Source organism: Dermacentor albipictus, chromosome 7, assembly GCF_038994185.2.
Source record: "Dermacentor albipictus isolate Rhodes 1998 colony chromosome 7, USDA_Dalb.pri_finalv2, whole genome shotgun sequence".
Taxonomy (NCBI): Eukaryota; Metazoa; Arthropoda; class Arachnida; order Ixodida; family Ixodidae; genus Dermacentor; species Dermacentor albipictus.
Genome location: NC_091827.1, coordinates 128,196,031 through 128,220,411, shown reverse-complemented (window position 1 = coordinate 128,220,411; position 24,381 = coordinate 128,196,031). Strand labels below are relative to the sequence as shown.

At 46.0% G+C, this 24,381-nt stretch overlaps 1 protein-coding gene across 14 annotated transcripts in view; it reads right to left on the bottom strand.

Moving 5' to 3' along the window:
• The window catches only part of LOC135907082 (uncharacterized), a 307,176-nt gene that overhangs the window by 208,114 nt on the left and 74,681 nt on the right, over positions 1-24,381 (bottom strand). For 2 of the 14 annotated variants that reach the window (XR_011507589.1, XM_070522701.1), the window contains exon 3: positions 3,746-4,044. The exons of 11 other annotated variants lie outside the window; for them this stretch is intronic. The gene's annotated coding sequence lies outside the window, so the exon portion shown is untranslated. Of the gene's footprint in view, positions 1-3,745; positions 4,045-9,180; positions 9,447-24,381 lie in introns of those variants that run through there. One more of the 14 variants, XM_070522703.1, reaches the window with a different exon arrangement.

The window sequence follows — 24,381 nt, the reverse complement described above, 5'->3', positions numbered from 1 at the left end:
AACAAAAGAAAATTTAAGCAAAACATTTATCAAATGTGCAAATGACACAGAGGAACACTCTACGCATATATCATATAGACAGTCACTATAATATAACCAATTATGTTTCAACCATCAAGAAGGGATGCGAAAGCTGACAAAGAATCTGCTTGAACGATACAGCTGCTGAGGTTATTCCAGTCTCTGACTCTTCGTGGAAAAAATGAATACTTGAAAGAGTCATTATGAGGACGAAAGGTGTTATTGTTAGTTCATATCTTCGGCGTGTTGAATAACCGGAAGAAAATGTAATCCATTCGCTAACGTCAACTTTATAGTGCCCCTTAACTAATTGATATAAAAATTTTAGTCGTGATGAGCGGTTTCAATCGGATAACGGGATTAGGTTAGCGCAAGCTTGTAGTTCAGTTACTGAGCTGCGTCGAAAGTTGTTATAAATGAACTGTACGGCTTTTTTTTGGACATTCTCTATTTTCAGAATATTACCTTTTGTATAAGGGTCCCATAATAGCAGCGTAGTCTAAGACTGGGAGGACAATGGATGTGTATGCTAATCTTCTTACAGCAGGGGTAGCCAAAGTTAACGTTCTTCTTAAAAAGAATAACTTTCTATAAGCATTCGCTGTAACGTAGTGAATATGTTTGTTCCACCTAAGATTGTTTGAAATTCATAGCCCAATATATTTGTACTCGGACACTTCAGACAAAAGCACATTGTTAAAATTATACTTAAACGATAAGGGCCGCTTCTTTCGAGTGATCCGCATGAAAACGGTCTTGTCGAAGTTTATACACATCTGTCACCGCTTACACCAAGAAGCAACACGCTGAAAATCCTTGTTCAACAATTCCTGATCAGATTGATCATTAACCTCCGCATATAGAACGCAGTCGCCCGCGTACAATTTTATTTTCACAGAGATGTCTTCTACCATGTCGTTTATATACATAAGAAAAAGGAGTGGCCCTAGGACCGAGCCCTGCGGGACACCTGATTTCACTGGTAACTGGTTAGATTGATGGCCTTTGAATGCAACAAACTGGTGGCGATTGTTCAAATATGCTGATATACATTTGACAAGTTTAGAGTTTTTAAGCAGACTATTTATTTTAAATAACAACTTACTGTGCGATACTTTGTCAAAAGCTTTCGAGAAGTCCATAAATATTGCATGAAATTGTTTTGCGTTATTTACAGATACGGCAAAATCATGGATGGTAGCAACTAGTTGTGTACAAGTTGAGTACCCTTTCCGAAATCCATGCTGGCATTTTGTTAAGATGTTATGCGTATCTAAGAAATCCACGATGTGTTTATGTATTATGTGCTCTAATAATTTGCAAGTGTTAGAGGTTAAAGAGATCGGACAGTAACTCTTTATAGACTGTTTGGCGCCGTGTTTATGAAGTGGTATTACTCGGGCTGTTCTCCAGTCATTCGGGAGTTGACCTTCTTCTAAGGAACGTAAAAACACAATGTACAAGTGTTTCGAAACCCATTCGACATACCTTGTTAGGAAAGTGTTGGATATATGGTCTGGGCCTGAACTTTTCTTTTCATCAAGCTTTAAACGCATGTGGAATATACCCTCTTCGCTTATTGATACATCAGAAATAGGGGGCAAACAATTCTCAAACATAGGTAAGACATGGCATCACAAGTAAGAACGGAGTGTAAATGCTCATTAAATAAGTTAGCAATTTTTTCTTCATCATTCAAGTGAATACCGTCAACTTCACATACATCGCATTGGTAATGTTTCGGTGACACCTCCCGCCAAAATCTATCTGGAGACGCTGTGAGGTATTTAGGCAATGATTCTCCATAGTAACGTTGTATCTCAGTCGATAGTTGGATTCGAAGTTTAGATAAAAGAGAGAGAAATTTTTGCCGTTGATCTGGTGAAGGACTGCTTGATTTTTTCATTTCATTTTTTAACCTCTTAAGCTGCTTTTTCAATCTCAGCGTCTCCCGAGAAATCCAGGATTCTTTTTCCTTTTCTTAACAATAGTTGGTACATATTTTTCAATGCATTCATTAACACTACTCTGAAAGCGCTCCCCTAGTTTCTGCACGTCTACAATATTCTTTTAAAATTAATCTAAGTAAAACGAAAGCGTATCTATAATCGAGACATCATCAGCTCGGGAGAAATTGCGGAATCGGACAGCGCTGGAGCCGTCTTTCCAATTCATATTATTTATTGTTAGTAACACAGCCTCGTGACCTGGTATACCGGGAAATACATCGCACTTAGTGTGACTACTTATGGTCTCACTTACAAAAAAGAGGTTCAGGATTGTTTCAGAATTACCCTGCATTCTAGTACAGGTATCCACTAACTGAAATAAATTAAAAGAAAAGGCAATGTCCAGCATGGCCTCCCCTAAGCTGTCGTTATCACTTTTGACCGACATCGTTTCCCAATCAACGCTTTGCAAGTTAAAATCTCCCGAAAGAATAATGCGGTCAGCGGGTTTCACATGCTCGCTCATGTATAGCTTCAAAGAATCCAAAACTTCAACACCAGAATTAGGAGGTCTGTACAGAGCAGCTATGACATATCGAATATCTTCATGGTAGGCCTTGAAAAAATGCATTCAACATCCAATAAATCAGGCATATTTAAGAGCTTAATATCATCCTTGAAAAGGATGGCTACACCTTCCACCCCTGCTACCTCTCTTTTCTGAATGCGCTGTACCCATGTGGAATGAACTCGCTATCATATATTGCTTCATTTAACCATGTCTCCGTCTAGACAACGATATCTGCGTTATACGACAAAAGAATTCCCTCTAACTCTGTACGCTTGTTCATAATGCTCCTACAATTTAAGTTAAGTATTCCGAAAGAGCCACGCTTGCGCTTAGTCTGTCAATTTTGAGGACTTGATTTCTTCAGCTTATAACGCCCTTCTTTTTCAGCACCCCCACCAAACAAAGTCCTGTTTATGCTCAACTTATTGTAATGCAGCTTTACTTTCATGTTTTCATGTTTTTCTGCCTTTGTTCTTTATAATTCTCCCATAAAAGCCTCCGTGTGTCACGTACTCGCTTAGAAAAGTCTTCAGATAGGGACAGTTCACTACCCTTTAGTTTATGCGACGCTCTAAGCAGGACATTCTTTTCTCGGTAGTCAAGAAATTTTAGAATCACTGGACGGGTTTTATTTTCGCCTGTTCTTCCGAGTCTGTGACTCCTTTCGATGCCTGTTACGTTAATGCCAAGTTTTTATTAAAGACTTCATCTTTTACATTTCATTCTAAGTCTTCTGAACTTTCAATTCTAGGTTCATGTAAGCCATAAATTGTTAAGGTATTTCTCCTGCTTCTGTTTTGTAGATCATTAACATGTTCACTAATGTTGGCGAGTTGTTCCTCGAGGTTCGTTATTGTTGTTTCGATGCTTTCTACTTTAGAGTTCAGTGCACTTCAACCACCCAATCGCCACTCGATGTCATCAGTTCTTTGTGTTAATATTGATAGGTTCCTTTGCATTTCCTTCTGTGTTCCTTGTATGTCCTGTACAGTAGAAAGAATTTTACTTTGCCCATTTAACAGTTCTAGCAAGAGATCTTTTTCTGTTGGACCTGGATTTTCTTCTACGTCTCCGCAAACCAGAAGATATCAAATAATGGGGTAATTATACTAGACAAAAAATAATTAACACGCAGTGGGCAGGGCAGCAGCAGCAAAAACCGATTATCCGATCGATAACCACGAGTTGGCATATATCTACTAACCTGTAGCATGAAGCAAAAGGGATTGTTGAGCGTGTTGCCGGGATTGCTGCCTCTCGCCCAATGGTGAAGCACAGCTCGTCCGGCGCCTTTATAGCTGACCGATGGGGCGTGTGACTTGACGTCACTGTTGTGGAGGCGATATTCTGACTTGTGATGCATGGAAAACTTTGTCGATTCATGATGCCGCATTCACCACGTGTCGATGAATGCACGCCAGCCTTTTGGTCCACGCCCACCAGCGTTGTCGAAGCAGCACAGGCGCTAGTCGAAGCTTGGTTTCCGAGAGTAAGCACCGTAACCTGTAGCATGAAGCCAAAGGGATTGTTCAGCAAGTTGCCGGGTTTGCTGCCGCCTCGCCCACATTTACCTAAGCGTACCTCCTCTAACATACGAATGTTTGCGGATGACTGGGTCATCTACGGCTCTATCAATAACTCCTCTGACCATACTGCTCTCCAGAAGCATCTTAATAATGTCTTAGAATGGTGCAGCAATTCGCTGATACCCCTAACGCCAACAAATGTAAATTTGTGTCCTTCTCACGCTGTCTTCTTCCCATATACAAATAATAACATGCCATCAGAACCAACAGAATTCTATAAGTATCTAAGTGTTACCCTATCTCATGATTTGTCTCGGTGAGCGCATCTCACTAACATTACCTCCGCACCTAGCAAAACCTTAAGTTTTCTAAAACGGAACTTATGGAAGGTCCCACCAGATATAAAATTACTATCATAAAAGTCACTTGTTAGGCCGAAACTAGAATACGCGTTAACCATCCAGAACCCGCATCACGCATATCTCACCGACGGATTAGAATCAGTTCAAAATCGTGTTGTTAGATTCATTCATACCTCATACTCATACGACGTCAGCGTTTCATCTCTGAAATCAGAATCCTGCTTGTCAATGCTTTCATGTCAACGTCGCATTTCCGGTCCTTCCGTGTACCACGTGTTCATTCCTTCCCTTAATCAGGAACCTTACATCATGGCAGCAGCACGTATATCTCATCGCACCAGCCGTCCACTTCAAGTAGCGCGTCCACGTGCTCGGACAACCACTTTCACTGCCTCCTTTTTCTTACGAACCACCACAAAATGGAATGGCCTTCCCCCCAACATTGCTACTACAACTTTTCCATCTCATCTATAAAACTTGTACTCGACCAATTTGTTATATGACTGTTTCTCACAATGTTTTTTGTTCTTTTTTACCAAAGCCTACCCCTAATAATACCCCTGCGGGCGACATTTGAGGTAATAAACTTAACTGAAATGGATATAAAGTGTGTTAGCGATCACTTCATCACCACAGTATATATATATGTATATATATATATACACACATATATATATATATATATATATATATATAAATATATATATATATATATATATATATATATATATATATATATATATATATATATATATATATATATATATATATATATAAAGAGAGAGAGAGAGTTGAAGAAGCCCACAAACGTCCCTGCAAGAAGTGACCACTGAACGATGACTGGACACGCATTCGATTTCCATCGACATTCATTGTGAATGGCCAGTGTCCTGGCCGTGTTAGCAAACAATATTCCCTCCATATTAAATATGGAGGTTTTGCCGTTTATGCAAAATATGGGCAAGATGGTGCAGAAAGTGGTGAATATGTTTTCATAACGAGTGTGTTTCGCTTGAGACAGAGAGAAACCATTTATTTCGACCATCGTGGTCATTGCTCTTGATGTCGAGTGGGTGGTGTCCTCATTCCAGGATTCCACTGGCAACGGCTGCTCGACGTACTTTCTGGACGAGAGCTTCTTGTCCCGCCACGGTATGGCCGGTCAACTGTACCTACCACCGCTCAAATGACGTGCTAGGCGTCTTTAAGTGTTGAGGTTTGCCCCCTTACCCTCCACTAGATGGAAAGATTGTAGGGCGTGTCTCGCCGCACCAAGGGCAGATGCCGCGATATATTCGTGGGTACATTTGGCTGTATTGGTGTAGGTTTGGAAATGTGTTAGTCTGAATAAGTCTTAGAGCTACTGCCTCTTCAGTGCTGAACTTTCTGTGAGGGGGAGGATGAGTCCTGCGGTTGAATCCCTGGATATCGAGTCGGTCGCAGTAATTGTAAGGCAGGGGCACGGAGGTAAAGGGTGGAGATTGATGAGACGATTGGTTTCGCCCCGCTCGGTTGATTAGCGCCCGAGCTAAGGCGTTCGCCCTTTCGTTCCCTTCCATTCCTTTGTGGCCCTGCGTCCACGTGATTTGATGGGATTGTTACAGCCTCGGTCCTAGAATCTAAGCTGCATGCTAGCAGCGGTGTTCGCCCGTTGATAAAGTTATGGCCGGCCTGTTGCGAGTCGGTAACGACATGGACTTCCCTGCCTACCCTGTCTTGTTGCTTTATTACTAGCTCTACGGCTATGGTCTCAGCCGCAGCTGGGTTTTGCCAAGACGGGGGCTGCGAGGGTCAAGGAGTTGTCTATCCCGTTCACGGTGGCTACCGCGAAGAGGACCCCTACAGGGTACGCCGCCACGTCCACGTACAGGTCAACCTTGAATTGTCGGCACTGCCTGTCGACGCGAGCCTTGCGTCGTCCTGCATGGAGTTCATGACTCATGTGTTTCGGTATGGGGTTCGCCTTGATCTTGCCTCTGACCTGGGGCAAGAGTGATCATTGCTCATGGAGGACACGGATCTCCGTTGCCGTTCAGGTCTGGTGGAGGATGGCTCTGCCCGCCGCCGTGTTCTGTATTCTGGGTTTTTGCGAAGCCACAACCGCGTCCGACAGCTCAGCGAAGGTGTTTTGGATCCTGAAGGCCGGTAACTTCTCGTTTGAGGTGGTGACAGGGAGACCCAGGGCCGTTTTCTACGGGCCTCTGATGATGGCATCGACTTGTTCTTGGTCGCGTTTGTTTAGCGAGTGGTAGCCATACGGCATGCTGCACGTTATTCTGCTGATGTCTACAGCCTGGACGAGGCGAAGTGTGTCCTCTTCTCGCATACCCTTGCGGCTTCTTGTTATTCGTTTCATAATTTGCGAGGTCTGGTTGGTGGTGGACCGTAGGGTCGGGATGGTGTGAGAGGCCTTTAGGTTGATCTAGATGGGACGCAGGGCGTCGATCGTGGGCTTTTCGCCGGATTTGGGAATCAATCAATCAATCAATCATTTTATTTCCTTAAAGAAGGAGGAGTACAGGACTAAAAGCTTGGACAGCTTGACGAGGTCCCGACCCCTTGTAAGTTGGCATAACAGCAAGATGACAGCCAGTCATACACAAGAAATGAAAAAAAAACATCACAATGTAACGGGTAATACAGAGTGAAACAAGACGGCAAGAAATAATCAACACTCATAAATAACAGTGGAAAACAAAATTAGGAGAAGGCAGAAGGAATGGTCATGATTTCCACGTCTTTCCACTCGTGCGGTACGTGGCCCTTTCTTCAGAGTTGCCCGTTTAGGTTTTCGGTTATGTCCAGGATGTGCATCGAGCTCAGGTTTCTAATCGTGGCGTTGGTGATTTTGTCAACACCGGGAGCTGTGTTGCGCTGTGATACTCGTCCCGCGGCATACGCCTCTTCCTCCGTGATCAGAGCGTCCAGTTCTGGCCTTGGTTCCGCTTCGTATTTTAGAAGGCAGAGTCTTATGGGGTCGCTACGCAGGTATCTCGTTTTTAAGGTGTCAATCAGGTTGTGGTCGTTCCCGCAGAACTGTTGTGAGCAATTTCTAGAAGTGTCTGACTGGCTGTCGATTTCACCTCGTCGGGCTCGATCAGGCAACGTAGGAAGGCCCGCGTCTGCGCCATACTCAGGGTACCCTTGAGCGAGGTGCGAAACTGTACCCAATTTCGCTGCGTCAGCTCGGTCGCGTAATTTCTGGCTTCATCTGTTATATGCTTTTATATAACGTAGCTTCCGGTTTAACCGCTGTCGCTTCCACCGTTTGATGAGGCTCTCACGGGCTTTCCACAGGTGTAAGAGCCGGTGGTCGACTTCGTGCGTCTCCACCGTGCGCTGGATTGTTTTGGTGGTCTGGATGTGGACGTTGTGGAGGTGCTGTATCCATTCCGCTATGTCCGTTTTAACGTCTTTGGGCTGGGGGTGCTGCCTGTGCGCCTCCCAGTCCGTAAGCTTAATTTCGCCAATTAATGTCTTGAGTTTTGGGGTGGATACCGAGATGTTGAGGATGTAGTGATCGCTGCCCATTGTTTCCACCCAGGTGCGTCCACAAGTATTCCCTTACGTTTTTGAGAAATGACAGGTCTAGAAACGTGTCTAGACTTACACTGTTGCCTACTCGGGTTGGTTGGAGGAGGTTGGTTATCAATTCGAGGCCCGTTTGGTCAACCGCTTTGAGGAGCGACCTCCCCTTTTGCGTGTTTTGTTAGTAGCCTCAAGTCGTGTGTCTAGCGTTCATGTCTCCTACCATTACGAGCTGCTTGCAGTGAGCGGCTCTCGCGCTGTCGTAAATGATGTTGCGGAAGTCGTCTTTCTGAGCCCTCGGTGGGCTATTCAAAATCAGGATGAAAGTGCTATATCTACCTCTCTTCTGCGGGAGGACTTCCACTAGAACATGATTAGTCTCGTGATGTTGATAATGTTGTCCCACGGCCGTCACCGTTTTGTGAGCTAAAACCACGACCTTTGGTGATCCCGCGTGTTTAATTACGTAGTAACCCCGTAGCTTGATCTGCTGCTCCCCGACTTATTGAAGGCAGATGACGTAGGGAAGTATGGGTGATTTTTGATGAAGAGCTGCGCTGAACGTTCCTTCTTGTTGAAATAGCGACAATACAACTGCCAGATCTCGAGGTGTTTAGGCACGCTGCGTGTGGTGTTAGCCATTGCTGACGTTCCTGCCACTGCCGTCACAGTTGTCGGCGTCCCTGACGTCACCCGTGTTGTCTATGCAGGAGCATAGACAACACGGGCTCTTATGCGTGGGTTGCTTTTATGCGTGGGTTGCGGCTCTCGTCGTCGACCCGCTTCCGTGAGGCAAACTCAACCTTGCGTACTCTTCTTTCAAGGTCTTCATAGATTAGTGTGTTCTCCTTGACTTCATTGTTTAATTCGCCCACCTGCTTAAGAATATGTTGTAACGTAGCATAAATGTTTTCAGGGTGACTACACTTAACTGGCCTGCTGCTACCGTGAGTGCACTGAGGAGTGAGGAGGGCGTGGTGGTTCTTGAGGGGGGAGGAATGGAGATGGCGGACTGGTGGCCTATCGTTCCGCTTTTCGACTCTGCCTATGTGTTGTTTGTTTTGCTTAGGATCGCTTCCATGCATTGCATGCGCTGATTTAGGTCGTTAACAGGAGCTTTCAGGTCTTTTATTTTCTTCCCTCATGCGCATACATTCTGGGGACTACTTACTATTGTCATTGGTATTTTGAGCGGAGGAGGTACTAGACTGATTCTGGCTCACCTTGTTGTTGGCTTGGTTCTTCTTGCGCGATTGGTTTTTCTGCTTCGACCTGGATGACTAGGTCGAAGGCTGCCGCTGCCCTTGCTTCTCTCCTGGCTTTGGCCTCCCCCAGCGGAATCGGGACCTTGACCTGGAAGGAGACCGGGATCGGGACCGGGACCGGGACTTGGACCGGGACCGAGTTCTTGACCTGGACTGGGCCCGGAACCTTGTGCAGCTCGCGGAGGACTCCGAGCAGAACCACCGTAGGCGGATTCGCCTTGACCTTCCGCCATCATTGTCGTCGTCTTCCTTCCTCCTTCCTGGCGGAAGGCGCTTTTTAGTGGTAGTGCTGTTGTTTTTGCGCCTTTGCTTGCACTCGCGAGACGCCGTGGCGTCAGCTTCACCGCAGACGGCGCACTTGAGCGAGTACTCGTGGTCGTCCTTTGGGTCATGCGTCCAGAAAGCGAGACAAATCTTGATGTTCGGGGTAGGACAAACGTCCGATCAGTGTCCCATGCGCTGGAACATGTAGCAGATTTGTTCTGTGGGTTTGTATGGCTGACACTTGGTCTCCCCTCCGTAGTAGTAGAAGTATCATGGAACTACGTGAGAGCTGAACCTGAAAACGGCCGTATTAGTCTTTCCCAGCATGCGGGCCTGCACGATTTCCCCGCCTTGGGTTCTCACACTTAGGTGAGTCATAAGCTCCTCGAGCGGGGTATCCGGGTCGATTACATGAATGACGCCCCGAGACTCTGCATCCGGTGCCGCAATTTAAGAGTTGACTTCGTAAAGGTTGCCGCTCAACACAATCCGCGTGATCTTGCGCGCAGTATCCGCGACCTCTTGACCTGGAGTACTAACAGTGATTATGTTGGAACCGGGTTCAAGCGGACGAGGAAATGCGAATCCTCAACTTTCCCTCCACAGGCGGCCGAGACGGTTTTCGAGATTTGGTGGTTGGTGAAACTCTTCCCGGTACCGCGCAATTTTTCACCGGATTAAAAAAAAGAATCTACGTGTTGATAAAATTGCATAAACAGGCCTGGAGTGTGGCCTGATCCCGGTCACCAGAACCGGTAACGCACTCCCTCACCAGAGCAGGATTGGCCACCCTGGTGCAGTACTTGGCCACAACCTCCTATATGAAGATTAAGAAGTTTGCAGGGACATGGTCACAATTAGTACATGACCGGGGTTGTTGGAGAAGTATGGGTGAGGCCTTTGCCCTGCAGTCGGCGTAACCAGGCTGATGATGATGATGATGCTGATGATGGTGAAACTCTTCACCAGAAGACTTTTCTTGCCTCGAATGATGATTTTGAAGTCGCTACGCGGCAGGGGGTGGAGTCATCGCCTCTTCTTAAAAGAAGGCTTCTTTGATGCCCCAGCGCTCGCAGCTGCGTAGGATGTTGGTGATAACGCGGTGGCGGAGGACAGTGATAGCGGAAAGATCACCCTGCCTGCCATGCGTACTTGCTCGCCTCTGGCGAGCTTCTTCTTCGTTCTTCCTTTGAGGTGTAAAGACCAGTTAGAATAAGCACATTCCGATGGCGTTCCTTGCGAAAGGTCCTCGTCCGTAATGGCAGAGTCGTCATGGCGATCTTCCGAGATGTGTTGCAAGTCCATGGCAGTGGTTTCTTGCGACGGCTTGAACAATAACACCGGGGCGGGTGGGGCTGTGGTAACAACTCCACCTCCACTTATGTCACGCTTCTGCTGCTTCAGATTTCTTCTACACTGGGCCCTTTCCTGTCTTCACAAGTTCAACCTTGTCCCTACACCACATGCATCAACCTCATCGAAATCAACTCCTATCAGTCTTGGATAGCGCCTTGTCCGTCGTACATGTTCCTATTTTAGTCCGCGTCTTCGCAGTGCTCTTTTCTTCAAGCTACAGGGAGAGCACGAGGTGGTAGCGAAGGACTGGAGGGGAGAGTGCGTAGCCATGTACAGCTTCGCTGTACAAAGTTGTTGTAGAAGTTCGACTCACAGTATTTTTATTTTCTGCTAGGTTTACAAGTGCGAAAGTGGAGCAGACACTTATTCTACTGATAAAACCCAGAGCCGAAATGCGCCAACACATGGAAATTTTGAGCAAGACGCAGCTCTTGAAGACCGCCGAAACACGCGGCTTACGGGCGCTTTGCGCGAGCAACACTGTGCATCATAGCGGCACGCGTCGCGCGAAAACGGAGCACGTGCAACGAAGCTGCGTCTCTGCGCTGCGGTTTCGCTCAGTCGCTACGACCACCACCGGGTCATAGCTCGCACGCAAAACAGGCTTAATCCTCGATGTGACGGTCTCTTGGATGTATTCGCTGCTTACACTGGTAGCAGGACTCATGATGTCTGTGGGAAGGAAGGCCAACAACAACACCATAGAGGAATCGATGGCTTAGTTGCGGGGGTGAAGCATGATGGAAGGCGGGTGTAATAATGGGAAATTGTAGTAAAAAATGATGCCTGCGGCCTTTATGACGATAGTGTTGCCCGACGATGGGAACGGGCAGGGGCTAAGTGCCTAATGTGCACCCTGAACACTTCTACCATAATCTGTGTTTGTTTGACGGGCGATTGAAATAGTCGCCACTGTCGATGTGCATTTTGACAAACCAAGACAAACACTTAAATCCCGAGCTTGCATAGCCTGTAGAGCTCGCGGCTTTTTCTGGCAAGTGTTCGCCAGTACGGGCAAACTGTATCTCAAGAGGCCCAGAAAACGAGCACTGTAAAATTCCAACGTTGCATGAACTCACCTTCTCTAAGTTTCTGCGCTAAGAAGAAGTGCTGAAAGTCCTGGGGAAGAATTTTAAACCAGGTTCGGTGAAAAGCAAGGAGACAAAAACGCGAGCGAAGCGTCTGTTGAAAAGGCCTAATTTAGAAAAGCTTGGCTCGAGTGTTAAGAAAGCGAAAGGTGTAGAGCTAGAAATATTTTTCACGATGAAAGTCCACAAACTGGAAATGCTGTTTACATAAACTGGAAATGCCGTTTAGGTCAAAGGACACCTGGCAGCTAGCCGTGTCTAAGTATCATCAGAAGCACCTTCCTGCGTTAACAATAACAGACCCTTTTTTATGCTAACAACTCTGGCGTTATTGTGTAGCTGCTTAACAAGAATGAATTTGCCGGCTTCACAGCCTACAGCATTGGCGTTGTTGATATGCTTTATTCTCGCCGCACGACAAATTATTAAGCCATGCTGAACATTGTATTGTAGTTTTTAACGGCGAACTCGCGTTTAGCAATAGATGTGGCGTTTCGGTTGACTCAGGTTTCGAAATTTTGGCCTTCTACTTAAAATGTACTTTCGTGATTTGGCCCCTTCGTGCCAAAGCACGAAGGTAGATTTAGATATGCAGAAATCAGGTGTTTGTATAGGTTCTTGCGTGGCGCCAATGTCAAGTTACATTTTTCTTGGTGGTGTAGATAAGGCTGTAAACGGCAAGTTTCAAAAGGGTGTAGCAGTCTTCAGGTATTTGCGAAATTATTTGATCTTTATTGACAGATCACGTGCGTCACAGAGAATGCAAGACAATAACGATTGCTTTCAAAAATAATGCATGTCTCTAAAATTCACCCCCGAGCTGCCGAGTAATAATAGATTAGTTCCTTCACTTGTGCATGAATATTGGTTCCGATCATGTTTGCTGGCACTACAATTCAGGATCTGCAAAAGCTGTTTTAAATTTCTCGTCGGGGTACTAAAAAATTGTGAAACGTGGGATTTTTCTGTCGAGCTCACGCGCGGTCTTCGAAGGAACTTGCGTGCACAAGTTCAACACCAGTTTCCGAATGCAAGTGGAACGCCTTAAGGCCGCAGGTTACCCTGTGTACCTCATCACGTCAGTTTGTGTCCGTTTGTGAAAAGATCATGCGCATTGCAAAGCAAGAATAATGCGGGTGTCGTCCTACTGTTCAAAATGAAGGAAACGAAAAATTGACCGTTATTCGATCCATACGTACATAAAATTTCACATGACCTAAAACATGTGGCAAGGCGTTATGGTGCTCCGGTGGCATTTTCTGCACCACGCAGGCTTAGTCGCATTTGCTCCATTGTGCACAGAAGTGCACAGGCAGCGTCAGTGGGTGATAGAATGTGCGGCCAGAAACATGTATATCGTTGTGTCGATTGTGTCTCAGGAGTAGTATACGGAATTTACCTAAAGTGTGGTAATACGTACATTGGCAAAACAGGCAGATGTGGCAACCTACGCCTCAGAGAGCACAGAAATTCATTAAACAAGGTGCCATCCTCTCATCTCGCCTAACGTTGTAAATCGTGACATTGTAAAGGCATCTTCGAAAACACTGTCATTTTGTTCCGTCACTCTTACCAAACCACACCTGCCGTGGTTGCTCAGTGGCTATGGTGTTTGGCTGCGGAGCACGAGGTCGCGGGATCGAATCCCGGCCACGACGGTCGCACTACGATGGGGGCGACACGGGAAAACACCCGTGTACTTAGATTTAGGTGCACGTTAAAGAACCCCAGGTGGTCGAAATTTCCGGAGTCCTCCACTACGGCGTGCCTCATAATCAGAAAATGGTTTTGGCACGTGAAACCCCATAATTTTTTTGTAACCAAACCACATAAGAAATCTCGGAAGCCTATCATATCATCAAAAACGCCGTGCTGTGTGTAAGTCAATCCTTATTACTGAATGATAAAGAATTCAATTTTATTCATCAATATTCACACGTGTCTTAGATGCATGCTGTTTTTACCTCATCTTGACAATCGCGATTCGTTCATTTTCTATGTATGCATTTTCTCATACGTTCAATAAATATCACTTGTGAGTGAGCGCGCGTCGTTTGTGTTTATTGTTGTAGGTGCTTCGTGTTTTTAGCACTCTAAGATTTTATTTACCCCCCTGGCTGCCCTAGCTAAGGCCCCCATTGATTCAACTTTACCCCTCGAGGAGTACGTTTCCATCCTTGACAATCATCTCCTCCACCACATCTCCGCTTTTTCCGTTCACGCATTGTTGCTGAGATAGTGCAGGCCATCCAGGCCTGGGCGATCGCTCAGTTTCTGCCCAGAACAACACGTCCTGCTCTTCCTCGCCAAATAGTGTCGGTTCCGCTGCCTGGCGCCGCAAGGTGGCGACCACCGCCTCGACACAGGACGACCCCGTTTCCGTCTTCCTTCCTGTCTCATAAGGCTCCCAACAGGAGATGGTGGATGGCATCTGAAATCTAGGACATTCCTGATGGCGGCCAATCGTACACCCGTCACATTTCGAGCTCATACAGTGGAACTCGAGGTTTCGGGAACAGGCGAAAGCGCTCACACTTTCCCTGCCCCTCCAATCCCTTGGCTCTTAACCAGCCTTGGCACTCCAGGAATCTGGTCCAACTCCAACCCTTTCCGGTTACGGCCCCTACGTAGGCGGCCACATGTCTTGTCTGTTCGTGTATAAGGTGTGCAGGGCGGTTCAGATCGATCTCAATCTGGGCCTCCCGTACGACTCCTACATGGTCTCAGTACTCCCTCAGCGGACGGGCCAACCCTCGATTCACATTGTCAGGGTATCATTCTGAACGTGAATTATATTCTGAAGCTACATTGTTCCACTAATCTCTCGGGGGTCTCCTTCACGCAACACTTCTGTCGGTCCTCGTGTACGGCGACTCATCAACCGCTGCTGAATACGGCAACATTAACGTCCCCAGCCCTCACTGGGGTGACCACAGTGAGAAAACTCGGGGCCGACACCTTAAGGAGCTCATGACCTCGCTCAGCCTCACCGTTGCTCAGCGATCCAGTACATCCCACACGTTCCGGTAATTCGGTCTCACATGACACTTGCCTAGACCTCTCCCTCTCCCATAACATTCGTGATACTACGTGGAAGAAACTCGATGAAACCCTCAGTAGCGAAGGCTTTCTGCTCGAAATTGCCTTCACACTGCATCAGAAAGTGCTCCAACACTTGCTACCAGGTCTGAGTGACTGGACCAAATTCACATGTCAACCTTTCGCCCAATGCCTGAGTCAGGCATCGAATATGTGGCGCGGGAATCCTGTGCCCTTCATACGCAACGAACGCACGCTCATACCCTTTCCACTTCTAACCTGGCTCCTGCTATCGAACCACACCCCCTGCATCTCTGGGATGCTCGCCGTGGCCTCGTACTGTTGGCGGCGAAACAAGCTGAAGCTTAAACTCCGCTCCGTATCAAGGTGCTTACCGCAGAAGCGGCTGAGTATAACGTGCAGCTTGTCGACTCTAATTGGACAACAGCTTTACAAAAGCAGCAGGTCAGATGTGCTCCAAGAGCTCGTGGCGGCTCTTTCGGAGCCTTCTGGAACCCTCCACCACCCTTGGAGATACACAGTGTCAACTCCGTCGCCCCTTGCATGCCTATCAGGGCATGACAGATCAACTTGCGCGGGATCTCTGCGACCGATACAATTCTCGCAGGGTCTTACCCGAGGGTCAGGAATATAAATGTTCCGGTTTCCCCAACGTCAAGCTCGACTCTCTATACACGCTCCCCGACTTGCGGGCTGCGCTGGCGAAAATGCGCCGAGGGCACGGTTTCTGGCCGGCATGGCATCCAAGTGTCACTCCTAGACAGCCTCCCCAACCAGGCTCTTCTATCGCTGCTCCTCCTCATTAACTCTGTATGCTGCACTACGTCCTTCCGTTTCTGTGCATTACCATCTGCGCATCACTATTTGCTACCTTCCAGCGTCGTGTGAAGATAACATCCGGAGGGAAGTTGAATAGTGAGCAGTGCTTGGAACCTGCGGCAACTAGCGGCGGCGTTTATCAACGTGAAGAAAGCGCATATAAGGACTTCCAAGAGCTGCTACCGGCCACACTTGGCAGTGGTGACACCGGCATTGCATCTCGCCTAATTGCTGTCGGTTCTTGGTGCAGGTTAGTGCTCGGTAAACTTGCAGTGTCTTCCGGTTCTTCTTAGACGTATTCGTTGTTGCCACTGCCATAGTTTATTTTTTGTCTGTTTTTGTAAACGGACTTCTTTTATACTCTTGGGCTTGCTGATATAGCGTTGTATGAGTGAAATGGCCAAGAAAATGGCCAAGATAAAGAAGATTTTAAGGAAGAATTTAATAAACTCAAAGATGAACTTAAGATGTCGCGAGAATCACTGGAGAGAGACTTGCGAATTGAAATTCGTGCGCTCCACAGTGAACAAAGAAACATGACCAAAAGCCTTGAATTATCATACGGTGTTGTGGCGGATTTGAGGAAGAGTCTGGAAGCAGAAATCCCCTAAAACGCTAAGTTGAACAGCGAAAATGAAGCTTTGCGAACCAGGTGTACAACCCTTGAGAAGAGTGCTTGTGAGCTTGAAAGAAGTGTCACGAATCAAGAACAGTACTCGAGAAATTGCAATGTCGAAATTCAAGGTGTCGAAAAACGCGAAAATGAACAGGTTATCGACATTGTTTCAAAGATTGGAACTGCTATCGGTGAACCAATAACACTTTCCGATATCGAAGCCTGCCATCGTGTGCCGACAAGAAATCCTGATAAGACAAACATTATTGTCCAGTTTAAATCACGCGCGAAACATGACATAACGCTGATAAAGGCCGAAAAGACAAAGCTCACTAACTTCCAGATTGGGCTTAATAGCTCGAATGTCGTTTTCGTTAAAGGGCATTTGTGCCCTACTCTGAAGCGGCTTCTGGGCATGGCTATAAGACGTAAGCATTAACTCAAGAGGAAGTGTGTGTGGGCATTCAGTGGCAGGATATTTGCGAGGCAATTTGATAACGCAGTCATGATTCAGATCGCCGACGAGACTGACTTTGACAGAATACGCTAGGAACGACGGAGAGATCGAGCACCTACTGCAAACTGGAGCAGACGTAGTCTCGGAACACGCCAGGAAGATAGGATTATCGTGCTCCCCGCAAAAATCTGAACTTCTCGTCATAAGACATAATCCACGAGGCCATACAAAAACCTCAGTCCCTATAAAAGTATACGTGGACGGCACCCTAGTTCCCGAGGTCCAAACGATCCGGATACGAGGTATGCACCTACAAAGCAACGGCAAAAACACAGTGACTATCAACAAACTTACGGCATGCGTGAACCAAACCAACCGTTTGATCCGACGCGTCGCCAACAAACACTTTGGGATGAAGGAAGTGGATCTTAGGCGTCTAATCCAGGCTTTCGTGCTCAGCCGTTACGTGTACTCTCTCCCATATCTCAACCTGTATAAAGCGGAGAAGGAAAAGGTAAACTGCCTTATAAGACAAACCTACAAGGCGGCGCTCCACCTGCCGAGATACACATCCACCGAGAGACTCCTGAAAATGGGCGTCCACAACACGCTGGACGAACTAGTTGAAGCACACAGAACAGCCCAATACGAAAGATTAACCAAGACACCTGCGGGAAGACACATCCTAAGGAAATTAAGCATCCCGTACGAGAGCACTCAAACAAGCGTCGGGCCCATACCCAGAGACATCTTCAATCGCCTCAGGGTTGACCCAATCCCAAAGAAGATGCACCCTGAGTATCACAGCAAATGGAGACAGGCCCGGGCCAAAGCACTCCAGAAACACTACGCAAACCACGAGGAGGCGGTCTACGTAGACGTAGCCGAACTCGGAGAACGCGACGCTTTCTCCGCAGGGGTAGTAGGAAACGACCTCAAACCAATCACCGCGGTCACCATTTTTGGAAGGCACGCGGAAGAAGCGGAAGAAGCCGCGATAGCAATAGCTATCACAAATACCGCAGCCAAAATAATTTTCTGCGACTCCAAGATGGCAGTGCGTAATTTTGCCAAAGGCAGAACCCACAAACCGCTGCTACAAATTCTAAAGAAAGTACATTTCACGCCCCGCCAGATCAAAATCATCTGGGTCCCTGCGCACTCGTCCCATCCCGGGAACGAAGCGGCTCACAATTTCTCCCGAGGACTCGTCAACCGGGCAGTGAGCCAACCGATCCTGCGAGGAGCAAAAGAGCGCATTATAACCTACCACGAAATTACGCAATACTATAAAAACGAAAGACTCGAATACCCACCCCCCGACAATTCCTTAACCAAAAACCAGCAGGCGACGTGGAGGCAACTCCAAACACACACCTTCCCCAACCCGTACAAACTATCCATAGTCTACCCAGGGACACACTCCCTCGAATGTACGGTATGCGAGGCCGACAAAGCCGATTTAGCACACATCTTGCACGGATGCCCTGAGCTCAAACTTAGAGCCGAATGGCAGCTATCCAACCGAGAGCAGTGGGAGGCTGCGGTGACCAGCTCGGAACCCGCGGTTCAACTGCAGGCCGTGACCTGGGCTTTAGAAGTCGCCGTAAGACACGGTCTGACGGCCACCTCACGAAGCCATCATGACTTTCCACATCTAATCTCATAAATCATTTTCTGTTGACGAATTAAAGTTTTTACCACCACCACCACCACTAGATTGTATGGGTTACATCCGTTGATTGCTACTCAGAAACAGAAAACCTCCAAAATGGATTATCATGAATTTGTCTTGCCACGTCACATTAACCCAGCTAACGCAAAGCTTCGCTGTGTTCTGCACATGAATGCATGCTCAGCTTCTCCTAAGCATTTTGTAACTGCATTTAGTTTCCAATTGTCTGCGGTACTAATCACAGAATCTTGATACAATGCTCGATGCACTACGCTAAATTTTCCCGGTGATAATAATTGCTTTCTAAATAGGACTCAACAACGAGGTGGCGGTGTTGCTATATATGTTAAAAATGACCAACGTATGTCTTAGTACCAGCGTTTCGCAGGGTTACTGATGACTACGGAATACTAACACTGCGGGACACCACAGAGTTCATAACTGTCGTATACTTTACTTACCTTGAAAGCCTCCTAGATTACATCTCAGTAAACAATTTTAACCTTATTAGCGGCGGTGACTTCAATATAACTATTTCGGAGAACACACGTGAAACAACGACCTTCAAAAATATTCTTAGCTCTACTAGTTTCACTAACTGAATTAGTACTGCGACACGCGTGACAGTTGCTACCGCGTCAACTCTCGACTTAATAATTACGAGCGTCGAAACCAGTGTACTGGTTTCGGCGCTAAATGTGGAAAATAATAAACTCGGTCATTACACTTCGAGAGAAGGATCATATATTGCCAGAAATTATCCCACCTACTAGAACCACAGAAAGCCTTGCGAAAGACTTCAATCAATACTTTTGTAATATAGGTCCAACTCTTGCGAAACAACTAAGTATGCACGAAGCCCCCGAGCTCCCAGCTCCTGTACTTAATTCGTTTGTTTTTGATGATATTACTCAGGATGAAATCATTTCTACCGTTAAAACAATGACTGGAGGAAGAACACCAGGTAAAGATAAGATACCCTTACTCGTCATTAAACAGCATATCGAGGAACTCAGTGGGCATTTAGAAAAATTATTTAATGCATCCTTCTACATGACCACATATCCAGACGCATTTAAAATAGCGCAAGTCACACCAATATACAAGTCCGGTAGTAAGGATGACATCCAGAACTACCGACCAATATCAATACTTAGTGCCCTTAACACAGTATTTGAGAAGTTATTGATGAAACGTTTTACCCATTTTCTAGATAAGTATAACGTACTAGTAGATAACCAGCATGGTTTTAGGAAAAACAGATCTACTTCCACGGCTGTACAATGTTTAAGTGAATTTATTAACAAAGGATTAAATAACAAAGAGTATGTAGTTGGCATTTTTGTTGATATTAAAAAGGCGTTTGACACTGTGAACCATGATATACTACTATCAAAACTACATCGGTATGGATTCAGAGGTCAAGCGAAGCAGTTTCTCGAAAGCTATCTTTCTGGTCGCAAGCAATGTGTTAAAATCGACAAATCCGTATCAAGTGTTCATTCCATCCTTTGTGGCGTGCCTCAGGGCTCGGTATTGGGACCATTACTCTTTTCCTTGTACATAAATGATCTGCCAGATGCTTTGAATTATGCCCAAACTATTATGTATGCTGATGACACAGCCCTTCTCTTCTCTAGTCATGACCCTAATATGCTCGAAAGGCACGCTAATAATGATCTTTCTCAGATGTGCCAGTGGTTTTTACAAAATAAATTAACAATACACACCTCAAAGACTAAATACATTGTGTTCTCTAGTCCATATAAAAATTCATATAGCTTAAATGAGTTACGCATAGGCGCAAACCCCCTCGAACGAGTCGATCAACAGGTATATCTTGGTATAACCCTAGATTCAGCTTTCAATTTTAATCCTCACATAATTCGAGTAAGCAGTAAATTGAGACGGGCTTGCTTTATCCTAATAAAAGCTAGAAAGTTCTTCCCCCTTCGCACATGAAAAATTTTGTATTATTGCCTTTTTCAAAACAATATGACCTACTGCGTGGAGTCCTGGGGACTTACGTATAACACGTACTTAAATCAAATAGTAATTTTACAAAAAAGAGCACTTCGAATAATAACACATAGTAAACACACAGATAGATCCGCTCCGATATTTCGTTACTTAGACATTACACCTTTCTTTGCTATGCGGGATTTCAAACTAGCTTGTGTGGTTATACATATACTAAGCCATAACATCCCACTATCATCATCTGTTTTTGTATATCCATCCCGTCCAACTAGAAATTTTTTCAGTTGTCGATTTAACCTTCCAGCTGTTAATAATGTGTATGGTAAAAGAACTATCGCCTATGCCACTGCTAAAATTTGGAACCAGCTGCCTGCTAACTTAAAAGTAGGTCAATTCTCAATCGCCGATATAAAAAAATTTTTCCGAAGCCAGCAATATTCGACTCCTCTATAAGTCTGTGTTTTCTCTTTGATGCATTCTTCCTTGTATTTTTTTTTATTTTTTTAAATTTTTTTTACTTTTTTATTTTTTATGTTGTCCTCCGAACTATTGTATAATTTCTTGTGCATTTCGCCTGCCTTTGTGTATAACTGTCGTATAACTGCTGTTACGTGAATCCTGTGTAAAATACTGAGTTGTCTCGCTATAATTATTTTTTCGCACTTCCTGCATGGGCCCAAGTCTAGCCGAGAAGGCTAAGGGCCCAGATGATTCACATGTATTTCTGATTAGCCGTTTGAATAAACTGATTTTCTGATTCTGATTCTCATTCTACATGCGGGAACATTAGCATGAGGTCTCAATGACCACTGCCCCATATTTGCTGTATTTGATGGTACTATAAGTGAAAAAAGACGCGAACCTGAGCCTCTAGTTGTTCAGCACTTATCTGGTAAAGCCTTGCAGTCGTTCAAACATGAAATAACTAAGCGCGATTGGTCACATGTTACGCGTACAAGAAACGCAAATGAAGCCTATTGCAGATTTCTTGAAACCTTTCTTCACGTGTACGCTACGCATTTTCTGCTTAAAACTCTTAATCTAAAAAGTTAAGGAAGCCATGAATTCAACGCGAGCACATAGTAATGATAAAAAATAAAAATAAACTGTATCATCTATTTCTACGCACACGGTGCCCGTCATAGCTGAAAGAATTTAAGGCACTACGAAATAAGGTAAACAGTGAGCTAAAGCGTGCTAAAGTTACTTATTATCATTCACTTTTCTCTGATATCCCTAAGGAACGCCCAGAGGCTGTTTGGATGGTGGGGAACTCTGTCTTGGGTCGCGGCAAGAAGCATATCACTCCAGGTAGTGTCACAGCCAACGGTCAGCATATTACTGGCACAAATCTATCCGAACTCGTCAATGCATACTTTGTGAATGCTGGCGTGCCTGATCATAACAAGAGACCTATTAACATGTCACATACGCAATATTTGAATTACAACACTAGTGACAGCTTGTTTTTTGCTCCAACCGATGAATATGAAATCTTCAGAACCTTCATGAACCTGAAAAAAGCAGGACCCTAGATGTTAATGACTTGCAGATAAAGCCAGTAAAATACGTTATTGCATGTATCTCTTCCGTTCTAAAGCATATCTTTAACCTTGCATTAACGTCTGCCGCCTTTCCCGAAGAAGCGAAGATCGCAAAGGTTTCTGTAATACACAAAGGAGGTGATAATCAGTCCATGCAAACTATAGGCCAATATCCGCTCTCCCGGTTTTTTTTAAAGGCTTAGAGAAAGTCATCTGCACGTGTATAACCGGTTTTTTCTCCAACAAACATATCATATCAGAAGCACAATTCGGCTTTCGAAAGGGAAGGGCGACAGAAACAGCTCTACTAACAATGAAATAAACTATAGTTTCCAACATAGATAGCGGACTACACACGTTAAGCCTCTTTATTGACTTTTCCAAGGCGTTCGATTCTCTAAGTCATGAGATTCTTGTGGACAAGTTTTTCGCATGTGGAATTCGTGGGAAACCTTTGGATTTGTTGAAATCTTACTTAAACAACCGCCAGCAAAACGTATGTTTGCAGGGTTTCCAATCGCATTTTCGTCCTATTTCAAGAGGTATGCCACAAGGGAGCATTCTTGGTCCCCCCTTGTTCAATGTGTATATCAATGACCTCGTAAATATTGAAGAATCTGGAAAATTTGTTATGTATGCCGATGACAGTAGCATACAATATTCTAGGCCAAACATGAATGATCTAGTCCTTCAATGTAATACCGCACTTTCAAAGCTATCCACGGGGTCAAGCCTTAACGAAATAAAGATTAATCATCTTATAAGTAAAGCTGGATAGGAAGGTCTGAACATCGCTGTAGTAAACGAACACAAGATACTCGGCGTTACGTTTTCGTCTCACCTTAGATGGAGCTCGCATGTGGAAGAGCTATGTAGGAAACTGTCAACTACTGGAGCATTGTGACGATGTTGACGCTTACTCCCCTCGAAGGTAAAACTGGAAGTGTATTACGCACTATTCGCATCCTACGCTAACTACTGTAGTCTAGGCTGGGCTACCACAACTAAACAGAACCTAAATAAATGTTGGTTTTGCAAAAAAGATTCTTCGCCATGTTTCAAACATTTCCTACCTGGCTTCAAGTGAAACGGTGTTGGGGCTGGAGCAAGACAGCACGTCTTGCTCCAACCCCACCATGATGTCACAGAGCGGCCTACTATGCGCCACAATAACAAAGTAGTTTTCACTCTCGATCTTTTGGGCGCGTTAGACAATCTCAAACACAGCAGTCTCGCTAACCTTTCTACCAGAGACTGCGGACAGAAGACTTTAAACTACATCTGTGCCGCTCTTTCGCATCGCGCTGTCTTCTTCCGCCTCAATTCCACCGAACACGGCCCGTACCCACTAGGAAAAAGGATACGGCTCAAGGAGTGGTATTCTCACCAACCTCCCCTCCTTCCTGCACAAGGTCGAGGGGATACTCCATGCGCTCTATGCTGGCGATATTGCAATTTGGACCAATACCAGCTCTCCGGATCAAATTTAAGAACGCCTACAACAGGCGCCCCTTCTGGTGGACAACTACGCCGCTTCTTGTGGCCTGGAGCGTTCCCCAGCCAAATCGGCCCTTGTATCGGTCCCCCGCCTACCGCCACCACAACTTTCTCTCCCGTCCAGCCCAGTTCTATCGGTCCAGGACCTTCCGATTCTCGGGCTTCACCTGTAGTCTATACTGGACCCTAAGGGTACCATAGCTGCTCTCTGACGTACCAGCGAAGTGAGTCGTATAATTCGGCGGGTCTCTACCAGGCATGGCAGCCTCCGGTGCACTCCACTTGGCCCAAGCGTTCGTGACCAGTCAGATTCTCTACGCCTCACCCTACCTTCGCCTGCGTCGTCACCATGAACAACAGCTGGATGTTTTTTCCGCTTAGTGCACAAGCGCGCTGGACCTTCCCTCCGCCACTTCCAATCGGCGCTTTGCGTCTCTGGGGTTGCACAATTCCTTCGCGGAGCTGCGGGAAGCCCATCGCGTTAATTGTTTGTCGCAGACGCCTTCCGGGTGCCGCTTGCTACACATACTCGGCCGCCACACAACCTCTGACCTGGTCCCTCCCTCGCCGTTGCCGGATCTCTGGCGCCAGAAGCTATGAGTGGAGCCACTCTCCCACAACATGAATCCCGAACAACACCCCTGTCTCCGGCAACCGCGTGATGCTGTCCTTCGGGCGCGGCACTCCATTTGCCCCAGCGTATTCTACGTAGGCGTCTCGGGCCGTTCCCCGTCGGGTCCCTTCACGGCCGCTGTAATCACAGAGGGCAACAACGTCGGTGGCCCCTCCTTTAGAGCCGACAC